Consider the following 24980-nt stretch of genomic DNA (forward strand, 5'->3'; position numbering starts at 1 on the left):
GAAACTCCTTTGTGAGAGCTGAAGAGTTATAACGTATTAAAAACAAGTCGTACTTTGTAAATTATTATTAAACATCATATATAATTGTGAAATAATAAATAATAAAAAATAAACTTGTTGAATTCAGTAAAAAGTTTATATTAAAAGATGACGATATAAATTTTACATAGAGACATTAAATTTTTGCTTATCCATTATTTCCATTTAATATTTATGCTAGTTTTTATTATATAATATACATTCGAATTATTCAAATTTAGGATAAAAAATTTGATTAAGAACAACTGATTTATTGACATTGCTAAAATTTTATACAGTTTTATAGCAAAATAATAGCATTAGTAAATATAACGTATATTAGATGAATTAAGCAAAGAGTAATGTATTAGAGGAGTTTGACAAATAATTCTTTGAATATTGTTTACTCAAATTGCATTTATCATTTCTTTTTATTTACAATAATGTATAATATATTAAATCGTGTGTACTTTTAATATAATCTTCCAACACAGAAGTCGACTGATAATCTATCTTTTTGCAAGAAATTTTAACTGTTTACACAAAAATAACGAATGATAATTTCGTAAATAGTTAAGAAATTTATGAAGGTTTATGAAAAAAATTTGTCAGTTTAAATATATAAATAAAAATATAGACTTAAAGTATACATCGAACAATTTTGATAACAAGAAGAAATTGTGGATATAAATATATATTGTCTCCGAACACTGTTGCATTCACGTTAAATTAATGAAAACATGTAAACAGAATGGATGGCATGCAGCTTATACTTCGTATAGCTCTACTTTAGCAGGTTAGAAGTTCTTTATTTAGACTTATTGTTTTTCTAATCTTACATTCCAAGCAGGTGGAGAATTACAATTTTTGGCTTTCAGACATCATGTATTCATTCGTATAACCTATGGAATACCTCAAACCATCACAATAAATAAATTATACTCAGCTCTGTTCATAATCCATGTTGGCGCTCTTTATACGCAGTGGCCAATCAATAGTGTATTCTAAGATGCTTTTTTTCATTTCTAGGTTGTGTAATGTTCAGAGGAAGAAACATGTCTGGAAAAAGCGCAGTAATATTTCTTATGAAGACAAGTTACAGAACTGAGCAACAGCAAGGGAATACAGTCGCCGACATTCGAAAGATAGCTTCTTTTTCCCCCTCTTATTAGCCGAAAAAGAGAAAGAAGATGAACTATGACATACTTGATCGTCTTTAAAAAAAGAAAAACAATCTTAATGATTGCGTACGTTAGATCGCGGATTATTACTAAGATATATATAGTAAAGAAAAAAATCAAAACATTGCTTTTCTTGAAAGCAATTTTACTTCAATGCACAAGTTTACAAGTAATTTAAAAGTTATTTTACTTCGTACAAAATAATTCTAAGAGAGGGGTAGTAATTATTATTATAGCAAAAGAAATGAGTAAAAATGAATATAAAATGAAATATGAAAAGAGTTTTTTTCGGTCAAGAAATAACTTTTGGCATTATTAACGAGGAGTCGAATTTAAAGTTAATTCCTTCATTGTAAGGCAAAATAAAAATTATGCAGACGAGAAAAACGCAATACAGAATGTAAAAAATAAACTAATCAAATAAAAATAAAAGTTTTTTTCGGATTTTTATTAAAATAAATTTGTCAGAATTCACTAAAACTTTTTTTTTTTTTTTGGATATAGATTTATTTTCATTTAAGATTGTCACATGTTTTTATACATTATTGACTTTTACACATGTAATGCACATTAAAAAAATTAACAACAAACTCTCTTTAGTTAAGAAATTAAAGTTTTAAAAACTTTACATTAAGTTTTTATTGAATTATAAATATAAAATCGACTTTTTAAAAAGTTTTCTAATTTTAGATTTTAAGTAGGTTGCAATATTTCTTAATAATTTTGTAAATGCACTATATATATATATATATTTTAAACATAAACAAGTAATATAAATAATTATAGGTTATATATTAATGTTCAGCCAACGATTAAATAAGATTTTATTATTTTTATGGCATTCGAAATGAGAGAGTATTAGTCTAATGGAATTACTATAGGCATAGGCTAGTATGCAATAATAGTAAATTGAAAAAAGAAAACATGAAAAATTTCAGTTTGGAAAGAAACTACTTTTTTTAAAAATCTTTCTCGAAAACAAACAAACAAATATTTTTATTTAAAAATTGAAAAACAATGTTATTTCACAATGAGTTTAAAAAATTCCCATCGGAACCAAGCTGTAGTTCGTTCTGATAGAAGAAATTTTGGAAAATTATGCCTAAAGGACAGAAAAACAGTCCCCAAAAATTAATAAATTAGATTAACGAAATAAGATTTGAGAGGAGGACATTTTTATAATTATCTACCATGGATCCCTTATGCATTTCGATGACAATATTCGTAGTTATATCCAATCTATTCAGTTACAGATATATTCATCTTAAGGTCAAGTAGAAATAACCAGAAAATTACTTAGTGTTAAATAAACTTCACCTTTATTTTGATCTTAAAACAATTCATAATGGGAGCTATATGTTGTTAATATTAATTGGATTAGGTGAATCAAAATAATTGCCTTTTACCATTTAAGTTTAATGTGTTTGTAATATAATTGGTGAAAAGTGAACTTCAAAACTCTCGACAATTGCATTGATTTGAAAGAAAATTGCCGATAAGAGAAGAATGATAAAATTACATTTGTCTAATTTCTAAAGCGTGTAATATTGACGTAAAGTGTAATGTTCACTCTTACTGATAACGAGTGCCCGAAAGGCAATCATTTTACAAAGCTACTTAGAAGAATATCTTAAAATTCGCATTAAAATTTTTTTTGGTTATTATTTACGTTACATATTTACAATAATAATAAAAAATTCTTTTTACTTAAATAAATTTTACGGATTTTAAGTTTGAATACTCTATAGTCATTAACACTAGATTTTTTTTAAATCCGACAACAGGTTAAATATCTACTACAAATATGTACAATTCTTTTAATAATATATAAAATATTAAAATATGCATCAGTATTTATTATCTATTAACATAAAATGTATTAATATTAAAGTAATTACCAGCCTGTCAATGTCTTTCTTAAGAGATAGTTATAGCTATTTTATAAAATAAAATTTAATTATTATTAAGATTTATAAATTTTTAAATTAATTAATAATATCTATTTTTAATAATCAATTTTAGTCATAAATAATTAATATAAAAGTAAAAATACGTAATGAGAATCTATTTTATTTTGATTTTTAACACATGAGAATGAGTCTTGCATAATTTAATGTTTTCATCCATCTACATATCTTATTAAATATTTACAATGATAAATTTATTATAAGACAAATAATAATTTCAGATTATAATTCTTATTTTTATTGTTAAAATTAATGCAAAACACTTGTTAAAATATTTGTAAAGATAATATAAAAATTTACTAATGCTAAGAATATAAATATTTATATCATTCAAGCTTTTAATAAATTTTAAATTGTATAATTAAATTTAAATTTTGTTTTTTTAACATAGAAAAATAATCTGAAAAATTAAACTTAATTGTTAAAAATGAAATCAATATCGAAACTAATATGAATATTTTCTAGATTTAGATTAAGCAATAATAAATGATAAATCTAATCCAACTTTTTAAGTACCAAATCAAAATAAAGTCGGATATCTTTCGTGTATAATAAGTAGCAACATAAGATTTGCACTGTGTGCAGAGATTGACGTATCCTAATACACGTGGGCGCAACTTGATTCGAAGAAAGAAAGCTAGAAAATTTATTTTCTTTCTGTACAGTACATATTTATTTTCGGCTTATGATAAGAGATAATGAAATTTCCGTGTATTTTGAACAAAAAACAATTATAAAAATGCATTATAATTACTTGAAAGGCATCATTTAAAAGCGATAATTTCACATTATCTCTGATACGGAGAGATTCTTTAATTAAAAGTACTTCCGCCTTTTTTAGCAAGAAAAGCTCGAAAATACGCAACGAATTCGAATGACGATTTCATTTTAAATCAAAATAAATAAATTTTATATTAACATTTACTTTTCTTTTACAAAATGTCGGGGAGAATTATACTTGTGGCAGACAAGGAATGACAATTCCCGTACAGTATGGAATTATGCGTATTGTTTAGTGAATGTAATGTAAATTGATATTAAAGCAATAAATCTTTAAATTACTTTAAAATCGATTTAATAATTTAAATTAAAAATAATGATCAAATCTTTTATTTTTCTCGATTTAGATTCATAAAATAAACTAAAGTTTACAATCCCATTTAAAATAAGATTTATTTAGAAGGTTCTGAAGAATAACTTTAATAAATTACTTAATAAAATTAAATTCATTTTAATTTTCTTATCTTGTAATATATACTGCAAATGTATAATTTAAATTGTTCTTTTCCTACACGAACCGCAATCGTATCGTTTAATTAAGCTTATAATCGCTATAATCGTAGCTTTATGCAAATTTTATATAAATGTTATACATTTAGACAGCAGAGGATGCTTTAACTTATTCTTGAATGTTAAACTATCGACAATATGCAAAATATTATTGATAACTAAGATAAGATACATCCTCAATTACTGTAAAGCATATTGGACTTATTCCTACATCATTTAACTCACAACAATAACAATATTCTTCGAAACGTGACTAGTTAATTACATAGAATTTTATTACTTTTTCCAATAGTTCGATATCGACCGTCAAGTCTAGAATATTTTTGTTTCGCACGAAGCCAATTGGAAAAGCATAGTTTAATTTTTATATCAAGAACGGAGAATTGCGACTTATGAAAGGTAAATTTTAATTTTAAATTGTATATAACACGATTCTTAGAATTTTATCAACATTAAAATTCTCGCTGCGAATTTAAATAGTAATGGTTTACATTTATGAAAAATAGGCTATACGAAAATATTTAAAGACAAATATTTAATTTAACAATTTAAAGCAATGCACACGCTAACTAAAACAGAAATATTTCTTGTAATTTTCATCGCATCTAAGTTAAAAGATATAAATGTAAAATAGCTATAATTTCATTTGCACTATTAAAGTTTTGTATATAAATTATTTACATTTTATACAATTTCAGGTAGAGATAGGTAAATAGATTATTTTTATCACATTCAGGCAGTAAAAGCGAATGTAGAACTTTACGTAACCCACCAATTAGTAGATCGTGTATATATATATATATATAGTAGATCGTGTATATATATATATAAAAGATATAAATAAATTTCAGAAGTTCGGTCGTTCGAATTTAGGAACGACGAACGAGATTGGCTAATTGCAAAATTGGAAACGAAGGGGTAGAAAGGGGCTAAAGTTCAAAAGACATAAAAGTCAGTTACTCTAATCATTCGTTTCGGTCGGTGCCCGTAACAAGCGAGACTATCGACTTCTTACCACAAAACCATCTTTATACAATCTCCATTACGTTGACTAATGGTGTGGTGCGGAAAGAGCGCCAGCCTCGCCCGACTGCATTTAACACGAGGCAGTTAGTCTAATGAACAAATCGCCAACCAAACAACACGGTCGGGAGAATTTAATACGCCGGCTAAGTACCGCTGAATAATTAATCGGTTTGCAAGCGACACGACCAAAAAAGAATCGACCGGATATCGAGACTCATCCAGGAGGAGGTAAAAATACGGAAGCGCGTCGAGTCGGTGCGCAGATCCGTTAGACCAAACGGCTCTTCTTTTATTGGTATTAATTGCCAATAATCGTGACCGACTAACCGCTCTGAAAATTTAATACGTTCGTTTAAAGGTCGACGACCCGAAACGGCAACACCACCTCGAGCATCCGAGTGCCAATTTCTTATTTCTCCGTTTTTTCACCCGCGGAAACCCGCAAACTTAAAATTTCGTCTCTCTGCTCCTCCTCCGTCAATGAATTATCTAACCCATCTCCTTAATAAACAGTCGGAGGTTAAGTAAAGCTTGGATAAGAGCACTTTCGCCAAGAGATAAGCTAAGAAAAAAAGCGCCGATAGGAGTGATCACGTCGCATTTTGAAACAGTCTTTAAGAGAGGACGTAGCTCTGGCGGCTTTAGAGAAAGAGATGGAAGTGTAACGAGTGGCGCGTGAGGTGGTGGTGTGCATCTATCGTCATCGATTCAAAGATGCGCCCGCTTTAAACTGGTATATTAAGTCATTTTCGATGGCCGGTGTTCTCGTTTCAATTTTCCCAAAGCAACGCGTCTAATTAAACGGGCTCGTCTATTGTTTCCATCGACCAGTTTATCGACCGGGGGTCACGTTGCGCCTCGCGACTCCCACCGAACCGACTTCCATTACGATGGTTAAGAGGAACGGTCACGTCCCAACGCGGCTATACGGCCGAAAACGATGGACGGCGACCCGAGGGGTAGAATGTACGGACTTAACAGATTGGCGGGAAGTAGCACGCGCGCTCGGACATTAAAGACGCGGCAACCTCTTAGTTTCTAGCCCGAAGCGTCGAATTCCAAATTACGTCCGGAGTAAACTGGCAACTGCTCGATCTTTAGACGGCTCGAGTTATGCAATTTCTAGCGTTTGTTTCAACTGTTTCTTTGTTACCGGTAGCCAATCGATTCGAGAATTTCATAAACGTTCCTGGAGCTCTCCGAACCACCGAAATTAAAAAGAGAAAGTAGAGATCGAAAGCAGGCCAACTTATTAATCGGAAAGGCGACGGTCGAAATTTAATTGCATCTTGTTTCCATTACCGTATTTCTAAACAGTCGCTCCGTGCAAACTGCGGAAAGTGGCACGCAAATGGACGAAAGGTCACCAAGATAATGGGATGACGTCCGTGTAACGTCATCAACGGATGTTACGTACGATGACCGGAAGATGTGACAGGATTAAGGGCGCGAAATTGCCGTTAACTAACTGGTACTTCAGTACATTACCCGTTAACGTCATGAAATTGACAGGGGAAGTGTATCCAGTGACATATTCGAATTTTTTTTTTCAAATAAATATAGTTCTGTATAGAAACACGCAAAAAATATTATGGTAACATTCCTTTTAGACATACCGGTATACCTAAATGTTTATTTTTGCCATTAGAGTCTGTGGTTGATGGTAGTTGTAAGCACGTATTTCGGTTTTTCTTTATCCGTTCGTATCCTTGTTTTGGATCTTAGAAATTTTTAAATATTTTATTTAAAATTTTTGAAAATTTTTTTAGAATGTTTGTTCCTTACCGAAGAAGATGCCATTTCAAATAAAATTAAATCAGATCAATATTTACTGATAGTAACGAAAGAAAATATGCAAAGGCATCGAAAGGATGGAGCGTAAAATGGATTTTTTTCCCGGTTTTCTCCTGTTTATTAGCATATATGTTAGGAAAACGTAGACAGGAAAGGAAATGAAAATATTACAGCTTAAAAAAAAACACACCACTAAAATTGAAGAGGGGAAAAACTTGAAAATGTACAAGCTTCAGAAAAACTTGTAATGAATGGGTCTACATTACTACTTATATATGAATTAATAATTAATTAATATATAATTAAATTATACATTGTATTTAGCTGTAAATGTTTCATTTAATATGCATTACATGTTTTATTTTATTTTTTTTTATTCAGAATGCATTAAAATTTTTAAACTTGATTACTTATTTTCTTTTTTACAGCTAGTATTTTAAATAACTTAAATATATATCGGTTGTAATATATAATTAGATATTATTAATTTCAATCAAGTAAAACTCTAATATGCTTAAGTATATTTTTTAAACTTGTATTTACAAATGTAAACAATTAAATAATGTGTATATTTTTTCATAATAGAGTATTGAGAAAAGGGCAAATTTAGGATAGAGTTTAATTAATTGATTTTTATATTAAATATAAAGAAAATAAAACCAATAATATATGTACTAATTACAAACATGCAAACGAATTAAATATACTTTTAACTCTATAATTTTAATTTTTCATAACAATAAATTGCTTACGTACTTACAAATCCACTACAAAACTAAAGTATTTTCAAATGTATTCAGAATTTTTTAAAAGATAATATAATTTTATACTGTGGTGTTAATGATGTGTGATACAAAACCTTATAATTTTACAGTTAAGGGGTTACTTTTGAGTTTTTTAATATTTATAAAACCAATTATTTTGTTTTTTTATGGGGAATGATGTAACAATCTATGCCGAACTTAGTATATTTAAAATTATTAGGCAGGTTAATGAACTGGGAACGATTTAGACAAAACAATGGCAAACATATATAGGTGTATAACTACGCATTCACTTACAAATACTTTTTTATAGAAATGCTAGAAGCAAGACAATATATCTTTGACTAAAAAAAAAAAAAAAAAAAAAAATAGCGTCATAATTTTTCTTTTCATTTTTTTCCTCTACAGAATTATATCAATAAGAAAAATTCAGTGTGTGTGTATATATATATAGGCCTATATATATTGATTTTAAATCTGGCATTTTCTTTTATAAGACACAAAAAAAGAAAGAAAACATTAAAAGTGATAATGGACTAACTTTAGATGAAGAAGCAACGAAGGTTGAATTTTCCTATTTGCTAGATGATCGGCAAAGAAAATATTTTAAACTACTGTCACTTAAGAATCTCTGCAAAACTAAAATAAATACAAATCAATAATTTTATTTCAGTGATTAGAACGATACTCAAAATAGCCATTGCTGCTATCGCAATCGTAATTGGGGCAGTAAGACTACAGATACTTTTCTGGAAGAATTTTTAATGTACGTTTGAATATGCAAATCTAAAAAGAAATGCAAATATTACTTCTGTAGGGAGAAAGTTAAGAATGTTTTTTTATTGTAGTTTTTTTATGTATAGCTTGTACAATCAAAGATTGTATATAAATTCTTTCCTTCGTTGAAAATCTGGAAAGGACTGAAAGAAACTACATAATACAGCTACCGATAGGATCCCTTGAAGGAAAAGTTCAAAAAGTTTGGATTTGAGAGGGAAAAACGAAAAAATGTTCCTCCCGCCGCGGCGATCTCTAGTTATTTTTCCGAAAGCTCATTAGGAAAAGAACGAATCCCCACTAATTGTCGTTCGACACGACCACCGAGGATTTCGAAAAAAGTATAAGCGCGCGTTGGAACCCCCTTCGGTCGAGGCTACTTTGAAAGTCTAATCAGACCTAATTATAAAGGTTCCGGATTCGGTCCGATCGCTATTCTCTTTTGTATTCTCTTTCTAATCTTTAAAGCAGATCGGAAACAAATATTTCTAATTGGAGACCAAAACAATTATCCTTTGTTCGCTTAAGTGGCGTACAGATTATCGTTATCGATTTTCCTCATTAAAAGCTAATTTCAAATTTGAGTCAAGCGAAAATCGCAGCTAGATGTGCGCCTGTGGAAAATTACTTGTGCCATTCTCTAGGCGATTATTTACCGTTTCGTTTTGTCGTGGAGAAACAAAATTAAAGTAAATAAATAACACGACGAGTCTGCACCATCTTTTCTCGTCCACGTCAAGTTGCACGTGGTATCGAAGCGCCGACTCGACACTCGAACGGAAGATTCGAGGTGTTTTGTTCAATAATTTAAACGGACGAACGGCGAGGAGATGAGACCGTTGTCAAACTCTTAAGTAAAACTATCGTATTCATTCTCCCGTTCGTCGTTCTTTCCACCTCCGTTTTAGGGGATGAGCGCGAGAGTTTCCGCGCGGAATTTGCCCCGAGCGGTTACTTTCTAATGGGAATATAAAAAAGAATTCAGACTAGAAATTTTAATTAGCGGTTTTAATTAATCGAAATTAGGGACTGGCTTCTTACTTCTCTTTGTCGAATGCATTGTAAACAGCAGTTTGTCATGACAAAAAATAAAATAAAATAAAATAAAATAAAAAAAACTTTCTGGTTAGATCAAATCAAAATCGAGCAGCGGTCCAAAGGAGGGGAGATGTTCGGAATGGGGGTCGTAACTCGTCTCAGTAATTAATGTCGGCGCGCGAGATCCTCTCGTTCCGTAACGCGAATTCAAGCGGTTCAATTGGCCAGTTTAGTCTACCTATAATTAAAATCATTTTGGTTAATTTTGATAACCTGCGTACGACTCGAGTCATTAAAAGCTTTGTTAATTATGATAGACAAACGTTATCGTTTCGATCTACGGTAAGTTTTTTTAATTTTTTTTTTTTTTTGTTGTTGATGAAGAAACGAGAAAAAAAGGTAAGAGGAGGAGCGGAAAAACAGATCACGTACGACTCAAATTTTGAATGGTCTCGATCCGCGGATTTTGGTCGGGCGTATATAATTGTCTGGTGCACTCCTCAAAAGTAATGGACGGTAATGGCCACGTAAATAGTATCTGCCTATTGTGGTTCGAACCCCGATTGATTTTTTATTATGTCACGCAATTGTGAACCATAGTAAAGAAATTCCGAATATCCTTCCTACGGTAATAAGCGCGTGATTGAACTTTTTATTCAGCTCGACGGAATGTTTATGGAGCAGCGCTTACCTGAAGCCTTTCCGTTTACAAGTGGTTTTGAATTTATTTCCGGTGGTAAACTGCGAAAGGAATTTTCATCGTTTGGCTCGTTCCCAATCGTAAATAGAGCGATCGGACCAATTCCGTTTTACCATAATCGAGTCTTTTAGGTAGTAACTCCCGAGTGTCTGTCGAACGGATTTATCACCATCTTTCGTCCGGATCCACCCGAGTCCCTAATAACTTTTAAAGTTATTATTTTCTCGAGCATTCAGACCATTATTCGATGCAGTTATTCCTTAATTTTTTTTTCCTGTGGGCTTTTATTACTATATCGTCGACTCGCCCGCAGTTTCTACTCGCCACTCTGCTGGAAACGGGCGAGAAAGAATCGACGATTTGTCGAAAAATTTCACATTTTTCGAAACGTGGTTTGAACATTTGCAAACTAACTTAATATACTGGTTTCTGTTACTTCTCAAACCGGACGAAAATACGTATAACGGACTACTTTGCTGATTCTCGATAGAGAAACAGATGTTTGCTGCGCAAAATTTAACCGAATATATATATTGGAGAACGATATTTGATCCTTATGCGCTTCCATTTCTACAGTCAATAGGCCGTAATATCATCCTAATGGGCGACGATACTCGAGCACATTTTGTAAAAGCGATTTTATTTTTTAGATGGATTCGGAGTGGAAAAGCTTGTTTTTATGAATCTGTATGAGAATATGTTGAAAACAGCTTCGGAAAAACTTTTTTTTTTTATATTCTAAATACGTAATTAGATACGAACCTTTGCATCTTTTAGTCACGTGTTTAAGTGTGTGTATTTATCTAGGAACATTTGCTTGATATTTAAAATATATATATATATATATTATTTTTATTAAGTAGCGTATTAACAAAAAAATACCGTAAATATTACAGTTGAAGTACCGAAATCGACGAAGAGTGGAAAATAATTAGAAGTGGAATGGTTATTTTTTTCTTGTTTTGGCGCCTTGATTTAATACCGTGTCCATTGTAAAGGGTAATGTATGGCAATTTGTTGTGTCGGTTGGATGTTGCGGCGAAGGAAAGCAAAGAGCCATTGGCTGCTATGGCTCATTGTGGTCGTACACAATGCCTTTTTGTGCAGCTCGCTTCATTAGGTTATTTCGAAGTGGCGTTTTACGGTGGGGCGACGAGAACGTGGAGCGCCATTACGATTCCGTCGGTATAGAACCGAATCGGAGAGCGGAACCGGATGGCCCGCCGGAGAAAGAGCAAAAAAGAGATTGACGACCAAAGTGAGTTATGGTCCTTACCGATGGATATATCTGCATATTAAAATGGTTCTTGCCAAGCGGATCACGAATTCGGTAAAAGCGGGGATCCACGCGTCCGTAAAAGCCAATTTTCTAATGGGTGTGTGGGCAAATTAAGGAGATAGCGAGACAATCGCGTCTGATATCGTTTTGACTCGGTAGTAGCCATGACAACCGATGCGCTCGGTGACCACGTACGACCAGAGAACGGCAATTATAATCAGAGCTTGTACGCTGACCTTTCTTCCGAAAGAAGACCGACGGGGAGGGAAGCCACCCTCTTTCCGGAAGCCAAACGCTTTAGCGGGATTGTCGACCATATTAGAGTCGCGGAGTAAGCTTAATGCTTCGATTATTGCACCAATCTTCCGCGTAAATCCGACATCGTGTATGGTCACGTAGCCGCAGTGGGCGGTGTTAATGGTCTAGTTCACTATCCTCGTCTGTTATGGTCTACATATATATAGACAGATTAGTGATATTCCTGCATGACTCGAAAATTCAAACTTCTGTGGACACGCCTGCTTTTGGGTTAATGTCTGAATAATGCCTAATGTTCTGCCACCGAGTTTCCGAAATATTAACTATTCGGGATTATTCAATTTCATTTGTCTTTCCGAATAATATTAAAATAATAATTAACCCAGATATCCATTTTTTTAAACGGAAAAATGAAGAGAAAAGAAAAACTTTCACGACGACTTAGTCGTTTCCTTTTTTCCATTACTTGGATTACAATCATTCATTGGAATATTCGCTGAAATTCATAATCTTCTTTATTTAAATTTTAATTATTCACATTTTAATCATTTTGTATTTATAATCTTATTAAAAATATAAATTTAATAAGGCTAATTAAAATCACCGCTTTAAATGCCAAATGTTTATTGGCTGGTATTTTTGGAGTCTGTGGGTGCGATATTTCTTAGAAAATAACGGTGTTTGAACCGATTACATATTGAGATTTTAAAAAACGGAATAAAAGCGAACGGATAAATCATATTCAAATGTTGTTTTCCATTAATAAAATACTCTATAGCCTACAACAGATAATGCTAAAACCATATTATCCCAAAAATAGTTTACTATTTTTAGTTATTTAAGCAGGAAATGAATCATTTTAATACGTAAAATGATTTTAAATTCATAATTTTTTAACTGATAAAAAAAATTTTTATAAATAAACTTAAATATTATGTTAATGGCTTGATCAGATTTTAAAATTTCTGTATAGATTCTTAAGTTTAAGCCTCATTGTAGATCCTCTATACAACAGATTAAAGTGTAAACTTTCACTAATCTCTGATTATTGTAGCGAAATTTAATTCTGGTAATTGTTAGCGCCTGAATTATCAAAAATATAAATAAAATTATTTTTAATACGTTTAGATTCCAGATCGTGCGCTGTTTTCTTGACACTGAAGACTTTTTTTTTTATTAAATACAAAATAATAATTCAAAAGAAACGTTCAGCCTCTTGCCGAAAAAGCACAGCATTTGGCACAACTCCGAGAACATATAAAAGAAATAATAGCATTTAGCTCCATCGACTCCAACGGATTAATGGGAGAGTTGATGCGCTGAAAAGGTAAAACATTAAAATACAGATCCTAATTGAACTTGGAAGTCAGAGGCGAGAGAGGAAAAATGAACGATTATCGAATTTCTCCACACTCAGATTATGTGATTAAGTTATATTCTAATTACTGGATAAATTCAATTGTTGAAAACGATCGTGTATCTTCAGTAATTATTCCAGACCAATGATATTTAAAGGAGAGGATGATGTATTATTGCGAACGACCTCTGAAAAATGACTGAGTTACTTAATGTTTGCAAATTAAATTAGTCCGGCAGTAATCCAGTCCAACCCAATTATGCTCGAGAAGCATTCTTCCGGATGTAAATCTTGAGGTTTCTGCAAGAAGAAGATTGGTTCCACTTCTTCCCTCTTCTAAATCCAATTTAAAGCTCAAGACACGAATCCATAATACAATAGATCCGCATTTAGCTCATCCGAAACCGCTGCAGCCTGTCACTAATTTTCCCGCCAGCCAACAATTGAAATGATTTTTTTCTTTTAAATCCTGACAATGGATTTAAAAGTCGAAATATTTAGATTCACAGTTACGTCGCTTAAATGTCAACACTATTTTCGACGCATTTGCGACTAGGGAAGATAAATCTGCATATTTTCGGACCAACCGAGATTCTAGTTATGCATTGGAGTTAGGGTAATTTGCCATCACCAAACATTTTTGCAATAATTTTGGAATTTTTGTCAAATAGAAACGAGGCAATTTGTCAGTCTGTTGAAAACGAATGAATTTAATTGTTAAAATATGCATTAGCCAACAAAATATTTTTACTTTAAAGAATACGTTATTTATCTTCGGGCATATTTCGAAAAGAAAATAAAAATTATTCAAATATTTAAATTGAATCTCACATACTTTAATATTCGACAAGAATAAACAACTATATTTTAAATAGTTTCCGAACTTCTGAATAGTATTTATAGTGACTATAATAGGTTTCTTGCAATTTAAAGCTAAAAATTGGAAAAAAGACGAATCGATAAACAAACTTTTTGGGCTACTTTGGTGGGTCACGCCGATCGGTGTTTCCATTTTAATAAATAAGAGAAGGTGGAAGGAATATAAAGTCGGCTATTCGTATTCACCTAGAGAACCGAATCGACGTTTAATCCAATCTCGCATGTATCCAATATTTCCTCACAATACACGCTACCAGGAGAAAGGTACGGCGGCCACTTACAATTAATCATGGTTTTATTAGAGGAGGTGGAAATCCCTGTCTATCCATTCGTTTCCAATGAGTTATGTCCCATAAAATCGACAGAGATGAACCGAACGGCTGGGCCAAATATAATAATTTTTCATCTTCAATCGCCGTAATCTCATCGGCAGATACAAAAGAAAAAGTTACATCCGGAAAAAGACTTTCGGAAAGCAAAGGAAAATTCTCAATCTTGCATCACAGGTTAACTTCTACTTTACGAAAAGTCTTTGTTTTCTATTAAACTCGACATTTATCATTTATATCCTCGGCTAAGTTTATTTTCTCCCGTATGTGTTTCCCGCTTTTTGATCACTCATTGTTCTGCCGGAAGTGGCACTATCGAGTCCGGAAGCACGTAATGAATCTTGGTGACACGCGAATTAAGCAGAATCTCGATACGAGATATTCTGTTATAAAAGGCCACTTATCTTGTCTCGGCAACTCTACTCCCGTGCAAAAGATAGAAACAAGCTAATGTATACTTTAAATTTTGGCAAAAGTGAACAGAGAGATACTTTCTGGGGGAGGTAACGATAGATGATCCGCTTACAATAGAGTTATGTCGAAATAAATCCAATGTAACCTTTTCTTATATGTATTTCTTTCTAGATCGATCTTGAATCCGCACGATTTTTCCCGAAATGGATTTTTCCTATCTTCGCAGAGAAAATAGAGTTTTATGAAACAAAATTAAACTCGTCTATTTTACTTTTTTCCACTTTAAAAAAAGCACATCTTTTATTTAAAATAAATATTTTTAAATTACAATTATTAAGATTATATCATTTATATAAAAAAATCAGCGAATAAAAAGACTAAATGAGTTTTTCTATATTATAGAACGTATTAAAGACAAATAGAAAACTTTGTTTACATCTAAGTATAGTTAGAAAAATCGAATATTTTAAATAGCCAAGGATTATCGAGAAGAAAAATGCTAATTATATACAGCTAGAAATATCAATGAATGAAACGTGATGTTTTTCGTCTAACTTTAAAACTTTTTTCCGGTTACTTAATTTTATCGATTTTCGCTTATAGAAAAATTCACATGCACCAAGTAAGCTATTGGTTTTCATACAAATTTCACATTAATTTTTTTCTATAACTTATCCGTAACATACCACTTTATATTTTAGGAAGATTTTACTTGCATTTCTTTCAAACTTTCCATTATGGATAAATAAACACCGAGTTCATTAACTTAAATATATTTATTGTAAATAAAAATAATGTTTAAAAAGTTATTAAACATCTTTTTATAATCATTATTGTGTATGATTATTCTTTATAATTAATAAATAAATAGAAACTATTACCATTAAAAACAAATGCATTATCACAATGTTTAACTTTAAAAGGAAGAAATTTAATACTGGATACGTGAAAACACTTTTAAACACATCTCTAATACATTGTTATTCTTCCTGTAATTAAAATTAGTTAATAAATTTTTTGCTAATTTAATTACAATGCATAAAAGAATACTAAATTTAGTTTTTACTTTATTTTATCCTGTATCAGGATTAGTTTCGACAGAATGAGATTAATTTTTAAAAGATAAATAATAAAACAAAGATTAGTATATAAATATTTTAAATTCTGTGCATTAATTTTTATTATTTAATATCATATAATTTATAAATATTATAGTTTTTACACGTTAAACTCTGTTGAGTCGGAGTTACATTTATTTTCTACTTTTAGTTTAAAGTCTTGTAAATCTAGTTACGAGAAATAAAACATTTGAACCTACTTGACATAAATATTGCAGAAAATTTCTCCAACATAAGGAGGAAAAAAATCCGAAACTCTATCAGATCTCCAAATACTTCTACGTTAAGATTGAGAAATTTTATGGGTGGAAGAGCCGATGACATACAAATATCTAGAAACTATAGAATAGGATTTTTTAAATTCTTCTGTAGAATATACAATTGCCGAAAGCGTTACAAAAATATGGTACAATTCCCATATTTCTGATTTTTTTTTTTTTTTACTTCTTTCTTTCTTTTTATAAAATGCAGAAGAGACAAATGATCGAATTTCACAATTTGAACTGACAAAACCGTAAATTTCTTTTTTAACGTAAAATTTTTATTTTTCAATAAATTAGGCTAAGATTAATGTAAATTTAATATCTCATTTCTTTCGAATAAAGAAAATAATAATAATATATTGTCATTTTTAATTTTTATATATTAAAATATTCTGTTAAAATTAAAATCATAAGCAAAGATAAAATTCTGCAAACAGCTGGAGGCATAAAAGACTTGACGAGTCAAGATCCCGAATTACAACCCATGAGTCGAGATGGCCTTAGGCGGTAACGAATAAAATGGCGACATTTAAAATCTCATTATAAAAATACAACCCGAAATAATTATAGGTTTGTAGCAGTACTTTTGTGTCAAATGTAATAATATCTTAACACTATTAAAGTTCTGCTATATCGTTAATATTCTTTTTCCATTTGTAAAACGTCTTCTTATATTCATAGGGCATTTTCTAGTGCATTTCACCTTTGCAGCCGCGTCGACATAAGGAAAGTTTTCTATAAATAAAATTGAGGCCTGGCCGCATAGCCCAGTTGGGAAAACACTTGGACTGCAGGGAATCAATATCCGGAACTAAGACAAATAAGACAACCTGCATCGTGTAATGGAGTAATTTCACGTACTTTCACTTCAATATCTCGGAAATCCTCCGAGTGAAGTTTTTGAACGGATCTTCTAACGCTCCAGAGAATTCATCCACCTTTACCGATTTCAAATTAGTTTTCGAAATTCTTTAGCATTATACGGGTCGATTAGAAGGAGGCGCATTACTATTAGCAGAAAAGTTTGCAGCGCAGTGTTTGACAATTCCTACTCCACCTCCAGGCTCTTCTCTCCTCCTCTTCTAGGACATTCATTTCCCCTTTGTCCGGCCATCTGGAACGAGACGATTAGAAACAAGAGTTAACTTGGTAACAGTCTTCTGTGCCAGAAGTCAACAACGTGCCAAATTAGCCAAGTGGGCGAAAATCGTCTCTCAAGATCTTTCTGTCCTCCTCCGAAGTTGCTGTCTTCTGTATTTCTGCACTAAATCTCTCTAATCTATTTACAAGTAGGTATATTTAAAGACTGAGAACTGTTAACTCGAATTAAAATCGGCACTTTTACGAAAATTTGATTACAAGGAACGTTACTTTACTAAAATACATATGCTTTATAAGATTTACACATTTTAAAACACTATTTTATTTTGTAATAACGTTTTTCTTGTTTTTTTTCTACCAGCCACCTTCATTTAACTATGTTAACGTATTTACTTTTGAATATTTTCAGAGAGTTAGTGATGTAAATAGTAAATATTTTCATTAACGTTGCCTAATAATCCATGATTAAAACGACAGTTAAACAAAAGTATACAAGTGCCGAAAGCGTGCAAAGAAATGGAGTGCGATTTATACAGCCTCATTAGACGTAATTAACATGCGAATAATTGTAGATTAAAATGACATATTACATTGTAATAATTACACATCTGCATAATTCCGTATTCAACGTTTTCACCTGGCAAGGTTGCTACGGCGTTACTGTCGAAATTACGAAATTATTTAATAGTTATTCTAACTGCGGTTTCTAATTTTAAGATTACACAGTGGAGAAATTTCCCACCTAAACTCGAATTCGATGTGCTTAAAATTAGAAAATGCAATTAGTTCCCGAAATACTTATTTTCGAAGTGCTAAAATCGACTGGTCGGCCCTACATTTTCACTTTATCTTGGATAAGTTCGGCAGGTTCATCCGTTCTCAAACAAAATAAACCAAAGCGCATGCCATTGACTTATACGGTACTAACTTAGAATAACGCCGAGCAGATGTTTGAAGATTACATCTGGATTGTAACCATCTGCGGGAAGCAATGTTTACAAACAGGTTCTGCAGCCTATGTAAGCAATCTAGTCGAGTTGGCCAGATTGTCTGCCTCCGATCTAGACAAACATAATTTATATACAGTAGATATACTAAAATAACATTGAGATTATGTCGCAATTTCCTCCATTTTCGAATTAGTAACAAGGAAATAATTAAATTTGTATAACATCCGAAAGAAAAGATACAACTCCCGAGTATTTTTAATCAACTATTTTGACAGAAATAAACTGCAATTAACTTTTTACAATTATATGTAAGCCTATATATTTTTTAAATCAAAATACATAAAAATCAAACGTTATATTCTCAGAAAACAGTTCAAAATATAAGAAAAATCATTCGATTTTTTGTATGTTTTAAACAGTTAAAGGTGACGATTTTCGATGTATTTTATGAATTTATCCGAAAAAATGAATAACATAAAATTCAAATATACACAAAAAAGAATCGATAAACTATTCGTCGAAGTAAAACAAAATTTGAAATGCCTTAAGAATTTTAAACCAATTTTCAAAACATTTCTAAAAAACAAGATTCCAAGATACTAGTAACTACATTTGAAATACTGTAATATAAGTGGAAAAAAATCAGAGTGGAGGAATCGAGTAAAATGACAAGTGGACCGGATTCTTTTCAGTGCACACTTGGGAGCGAAAAGACAGGAGTGAGAAAAGGAAAGGAACATCTCTGGTGACAAGATGACAATCGTGAAGTAGACAGATTGGGATTCGGACACTAATAGAAAGGCAAAGTGCAAAGGGATAATCAACTTATGTGACTAGGTACAGTCAAAAGAATGACTAATAGTTGTTCGGCTGAACAAATGATGGTGGAGAGATCAGTCGAGACGACACAGATTACAACAAGTGACGTCCATGTCCGTATTAATAACTCACTCGCCTGGCAAAAGACAACAGAGACTGCTTCCGTTTGCTATCCTTTTTTTCCCCTTAATAATATATTATTAATAGAAAATTCCTTAATTAAACTTGTTATTTTTAATAAATAGTAATCTGATTAATTTTCAATTTTCTAATTATTTTATTTAGAAAAATAAAATTTTTTTGACATTTTTGAGTGATTATTTTATAAAATATAGACACGTTTTACATTAAAAATAAGTAATTTTTTCGAAGAATTTAAAATCTAATATAAATAAATAGATTATTTTTATTTGGTAAATAAACATCCCAGGTTATGAAATTATTATAAATATAATTTAATTTTTAAAAAATATTTGAATAATTCTACAAAATTCTGTCGTAAAATTACATTGTGAAAGAATTAAATCTACTTTTAAAGCTAAATGTATTGTTATTTTTAAGATTAGAATCGGGATTAGAATTTTATGTCATTCGAATATGGAAGGAAAAGCCATTAAGGATTAGCAGCTGAGACGAAATAGGGCCATTAAAAACCACGAATGGAATCCAACATGTTGCTAGTACATTGTTGTCGGAGTAAGAAAAATTACAAATGAAAACGCAACTTTAAAAACGTATCGTAATTACAGAGCAGCTCTATTTATTATATAGCTTCTCATCATTAATAATGATCAGTCCGACCCAATAAATTTTGCAGTCGCTCTATGTGAATAAGCATCCTCCCTAGTTGGCATACAAATGAATCTTAGCCCATGTTTTCACGAATCAGGGGACACGAAATGGAGCGGCACCCGGCAAATGGTTTTGCATTAAGGTGTGGTGCATAAATCGATATTCGTCTATAATCGTCCCCTCGGAAATTATTTTGGAAAATTCTTCTACTTTTCTAAGCTTTCTATTCATTTGGGAACGGCTGTTCAATTTTTTTTTTCTTTTTTTTCCTACAGACTAATTTTAAAATATGAGAATTATAAATCTTAAATAAATATTTTTTATTTCAAATTACTTGGAGCAAAGAGTGAATGAGTGAAAGGCAGGGCGAAAGAACGAAAAACATTAATGAATATTAATTCGCATCTCGTGTTGATTTGTAAATACTCTCTTTACAAGAATCTTATAAACGAACGTTTTCTAAAAACACCTTTACATTTAGATTTAAAATGTCCAAAAATACAAAAAAAGCTCTAAATTATAACAGATCCTTTGTTGTAGACTAGTCTGCTTATTTTACCTTTAAAGACTATTTTACATTTCTTTTTACTAGAATTCTTTAAAAAATTGTATATTTATAAGTTAAACTTCAACAAAAACGAGAGTATTTTTTTGAAATTCGAATTTCTCGATTAAAACGACGTTTCTTTAATGAGAAGCATAAAAAAGTACGAGAGGAAGCCATAGAAGAACGAACCAATGACAAGAGAGAAATTAGGCACGTGCGTTATGGCCTGGTCGATCGATAAGCGTTATTTACTATGTTTAAAAGCAGTGATAAACAGTTAGCTTTGTTGTCGAATCTTGTTTATGTAAGCTAAACACAGATAATGACTCTTATTAGAAAAGAAGACGATCGGCCAAGCGTGTTATGGTGCGGTTTGTTGTGTGTCACGCATGATGGCGCTCTCTTCCTTTTACGTTAGACATGGTCACACGACAGCGAATAGATTGCCGGTGCACAGGTGGTGCAGTCAGCCAGCGGAAGTCTGACTGTAGTTTAGGGAATCTGTTCTGGTTTGTCCATCTCCCGGTAGCCAACAATGAGCGTGGCACACTAATTAGAAGTAATCTCTGGAGTGTATATGTCGCCGGTTGCGGGCATCGTTTCTAATTGCTTCGACCGTTCGACTCCCATGATATTTTCTGGCATCTGTTATCCGAATCGACGATATAAGGTTTCTAGAGGCGCACTTTTATTTCTCGTTTGGTATTAGACAAGATTAATGCCACCCACCGACCGACCAGGATATGTATTAATTGAATATAATAAGGTCCAACGGCGAATAATCTCCGAATATTCGCCCTCGATCGAATTTTAATTAATGTTTCCCGCGTAGAAGTAGAAGGTCGAATTATAGTTGACCCTTACAAGATAAATGCTACGTTCGACAATACGTAATACCGACTGTTGAATCGCCTTACGGGACCAATACTGATTTTTCATTAGGTAGGTGATTGTCTGGACAGATTGCAATAAATTCTGGCAAATTAAATATATCTGTAACAGATAATTTGCTATTGTTTCTCCTCGTTATTGCTATCGATCACTTTTGCCGGTTGCTTGTTTGGCACGTTATTTCCATTCGATGTAATGAAGCGCTTCATTTTTAATCAATCTCATCGATTTTAATGGAAATGGGAAAGAGCGCTGCACTTTTCTGTATCGAGTGTCTTCCTCTTCAGCCTTGGGAGAATTTTTCTTTTTTTTTTAATAACCGAATTCTGAACGAAAATGTTATCGAATGGCGGAAAAAGAATTTATAATTTTGACTGATGGCGCACTTGTTATCGGCTGAGAAATTTTAATATTCCATTCAGAAGCCCGCACAATGGATTTTACAATCACCTCAACAGTCATTAATATTTATGGTGAGAGGGTGGCTCTTCTTATATCCCATCCGGACTTTTCTCAATTGGATGTTTACATTTGAGTTTTATTGACATTTTGAACTAAACAAAGGTAATTTGCATAATGATACCACTTTGGCAACCGGGTGCCGCTATAATGTTATGGTAATTTATTATCTTTCTTTATCGTTAATATATAAGAACTAGATACCCGTCAAGATTTATAACCTACGATTCAAAAATAAATAGAGATGTTATCAGAAAAAAATAATACGCATTGTTTAAGATTTTAGTGGTAGAAACTTCTAAGCAATATCCTACTTTTAAAAGTTAAATAGGCCTATAGGCAAAGTAAACTCTATTGTATAACTGCTCTTTACAACAAAAACAAGGGATTTAATCAAAGATTTCTTTGATTTCGATAAATTTTTTGCTTTTATCTCTTGTATTCCGATCTCTTTCCTGCTTTATCGCGAGTACGAAAGATGGCTTTTCGTCACCTTCTTGTAAACACCACATAGGTTAAAAGATACCTGCGGGCCGGATAATCTTCTCTGGAAAACAAAACCACCTCGACTTTCGACCCAATCCGACTCCAGGGAATTTAATTCTAACTTTACTAGAATTTTTTTTATCTGTTTTTAAACGTTTTCGTTTTTTCCCCTTTTCTTTCCAAGCAAAATGATTTTATTATCTAACTTAAAAATATATTTCAAATCTTATTTTAAAAAAGTTCATTTTTATGCTTTAGAAATCTTGAAATATTAAATCTCGTGTTTCGTACAAAAATTTATTTTTCTCTTGACGATTTTTAATGAGATCTTTATACGTTATATCATGTTCGTGACGACATTTCCGTATTCATTTTTGCGTTATATTTTGAAGTGACAACTAAATTATATTGGTGACGTTGATTTTATCGTTTCTCTAAAATCAGAAAATTTCATATTCTGTAAGTCGATCGATATTCTAGAAAACTATAGGATAAAAAACTATGATATAACTACGGATATTAAAATAAACTAATGTGACGTTTGCAAGACGTGCATTTTAAAATATAGTCCCACTTCACTGAGATGCATTTTTTGGTTAAAGCATGCTTTTCGTTATTAGCCTATTAATTAAAATATTTAAATTTATTGCAAAGATATTCTCATAATATTTGAAAAACTAAAAAATATAGGCTATACTTATCTAAATTTTATATCAGTTTAAATTTAATTCTGTAGAAATTATAAACATGTAAACATAAAATAGTTTTGCTTGTGTAAAATCCATACTTTTTGCGTTACACTATTTTTGTATTGATATATTCAATGTAAATGATCAATAACAGTTAAAAATCCATGGTAAAAATTTTACTATCCAACATTCTAGAGTAATCATTTGCATTGTATGGCTATTTAACAAGCAAGCACACTTGAGTTTTTCCAATAGCTACCACTTTAGAGAGTTACAATCGAATGATTGGAGGTTTACTGCAAAACTTAATCAACCATCCTGCTGTATTATAGGCTATCATTTGTCTCTTTTTGTGTCGACACAGATAACAATTTGGTTTTCTCTATTACTGCCTATACAATCGCGATTTGGCAAACCGATTTTTGTAGTGACGAGTGTTAATGTTTAAATGATGGAGCGCCTTTTCCAGGATGTTGGCTCTTCATCTGGCATATTCGAGCGACCATTAATCTTTCGACGAATTTACTTGTGTCCGTCAGAATACGATATGCGCTACATAACGGGTAGTTAAAAGCAGCTGTCAGAGCAACCAGATCGAAATTACTGGTGTAGCGAATATTTGTGTCTCGCCGTTATTCGTAATAGCGCATTTCTGAACCTTAATTATACGAATGATTACGTGTATTGTGTACAGCTGTAAATGCCACCGAGGACAATTAACCGAAATGAAATCTCTGCAACGTTTGCCAACCCGGAGCCGAGAGATATCAAATGCAATAAAGATGTGCAAACATTCAACCGGAAGGAACATAAATCTGTATTGTATATGCAAATGCTCCAACACAATCGCAGTAACGTACGGGGATAGGGTTTATCTAGGCCGAGCAGGATCTAAGATATTACAAGCGAGAGCTCGGTTCTCGAACGACGTCGCGCGTAACACTCACTCTTTTATGATATATAACGGTTTAAGATACGCACGATATCAATCGTGCAAAAGATAAAATTAGCCACCAGCGGGAATCGAACGTGAGTGCCGAGCCCGGCTGATGGATGGCGCCATATTTATCGAATGCAGTGATAAAGAACAAATCTAAATTCTCTGCCAGATAAAATTAGCGTAGTACACGGTTTTGGGAAATTAAATCAGCTCGTTCACTTTGTAATTTCAGATCTTATTGATATGGATCGCGATGTCGGAGAGCAATTTAAGTTTTCGAAACACGCAACTGTTTAATGGGGCAATTTTTCTATCTCGGTAATTACGGATTGGGAGCCGAAGACAAAGGAGAAACCTGCCACGAAAACTGCGGAAATTACAAAAATTAATAATTTATGCGGGTTCGAAGGCCCTAAAGATTTTCGTCCTCGATTCGCTTCTATTAGAATTCTTAAGAGAGAGAGTGACTAAGAAAGGCTTCTGCCAGGGAAGCTCAACTAATTAAATTTAAAACTTATAATTGGAATTCTACACATTCGACACTTTACATCCTAAAACGGGAATAATTAAAATCAAGGTTTTTCATTTCCGTCTCAGATAAACTACTTTTTTAATAAGAATTGCGAAAAATCTGTTGAGGATCCGGTCATAAATATTCAATCTTTGAATTTTATTACCCGATTATTAGAAACGACGATAAATGTTACAAGCATTTCTAATTTTCGTTTTCCCTCACTTTTAATTTTTTGCCTTTTTTCTTACTTTGATTATTCTCTTCGTAAATTTGTTGCCATAAAATAAAACTAAAGTTCAAACCTTCAAAATCAGATTTCATCTAAACCGTTTTATCATAA

This window comes from Centruroides vittatus, unplaced genomic scaffold (genome assembly GCF_030686945.1).
Source record: "Centruroides vittatus isolate TY-2023 unplaced genomic scaffold, ASM3068694v2 contig_943, whole genome shotgun sequence".
Taxonomy (NCBI): Eukaryota; Metazoa; Arthropoda; class Arachnida; order Scorpiones; family Buthidae; genus Centruroides; species Centruroides vittatus.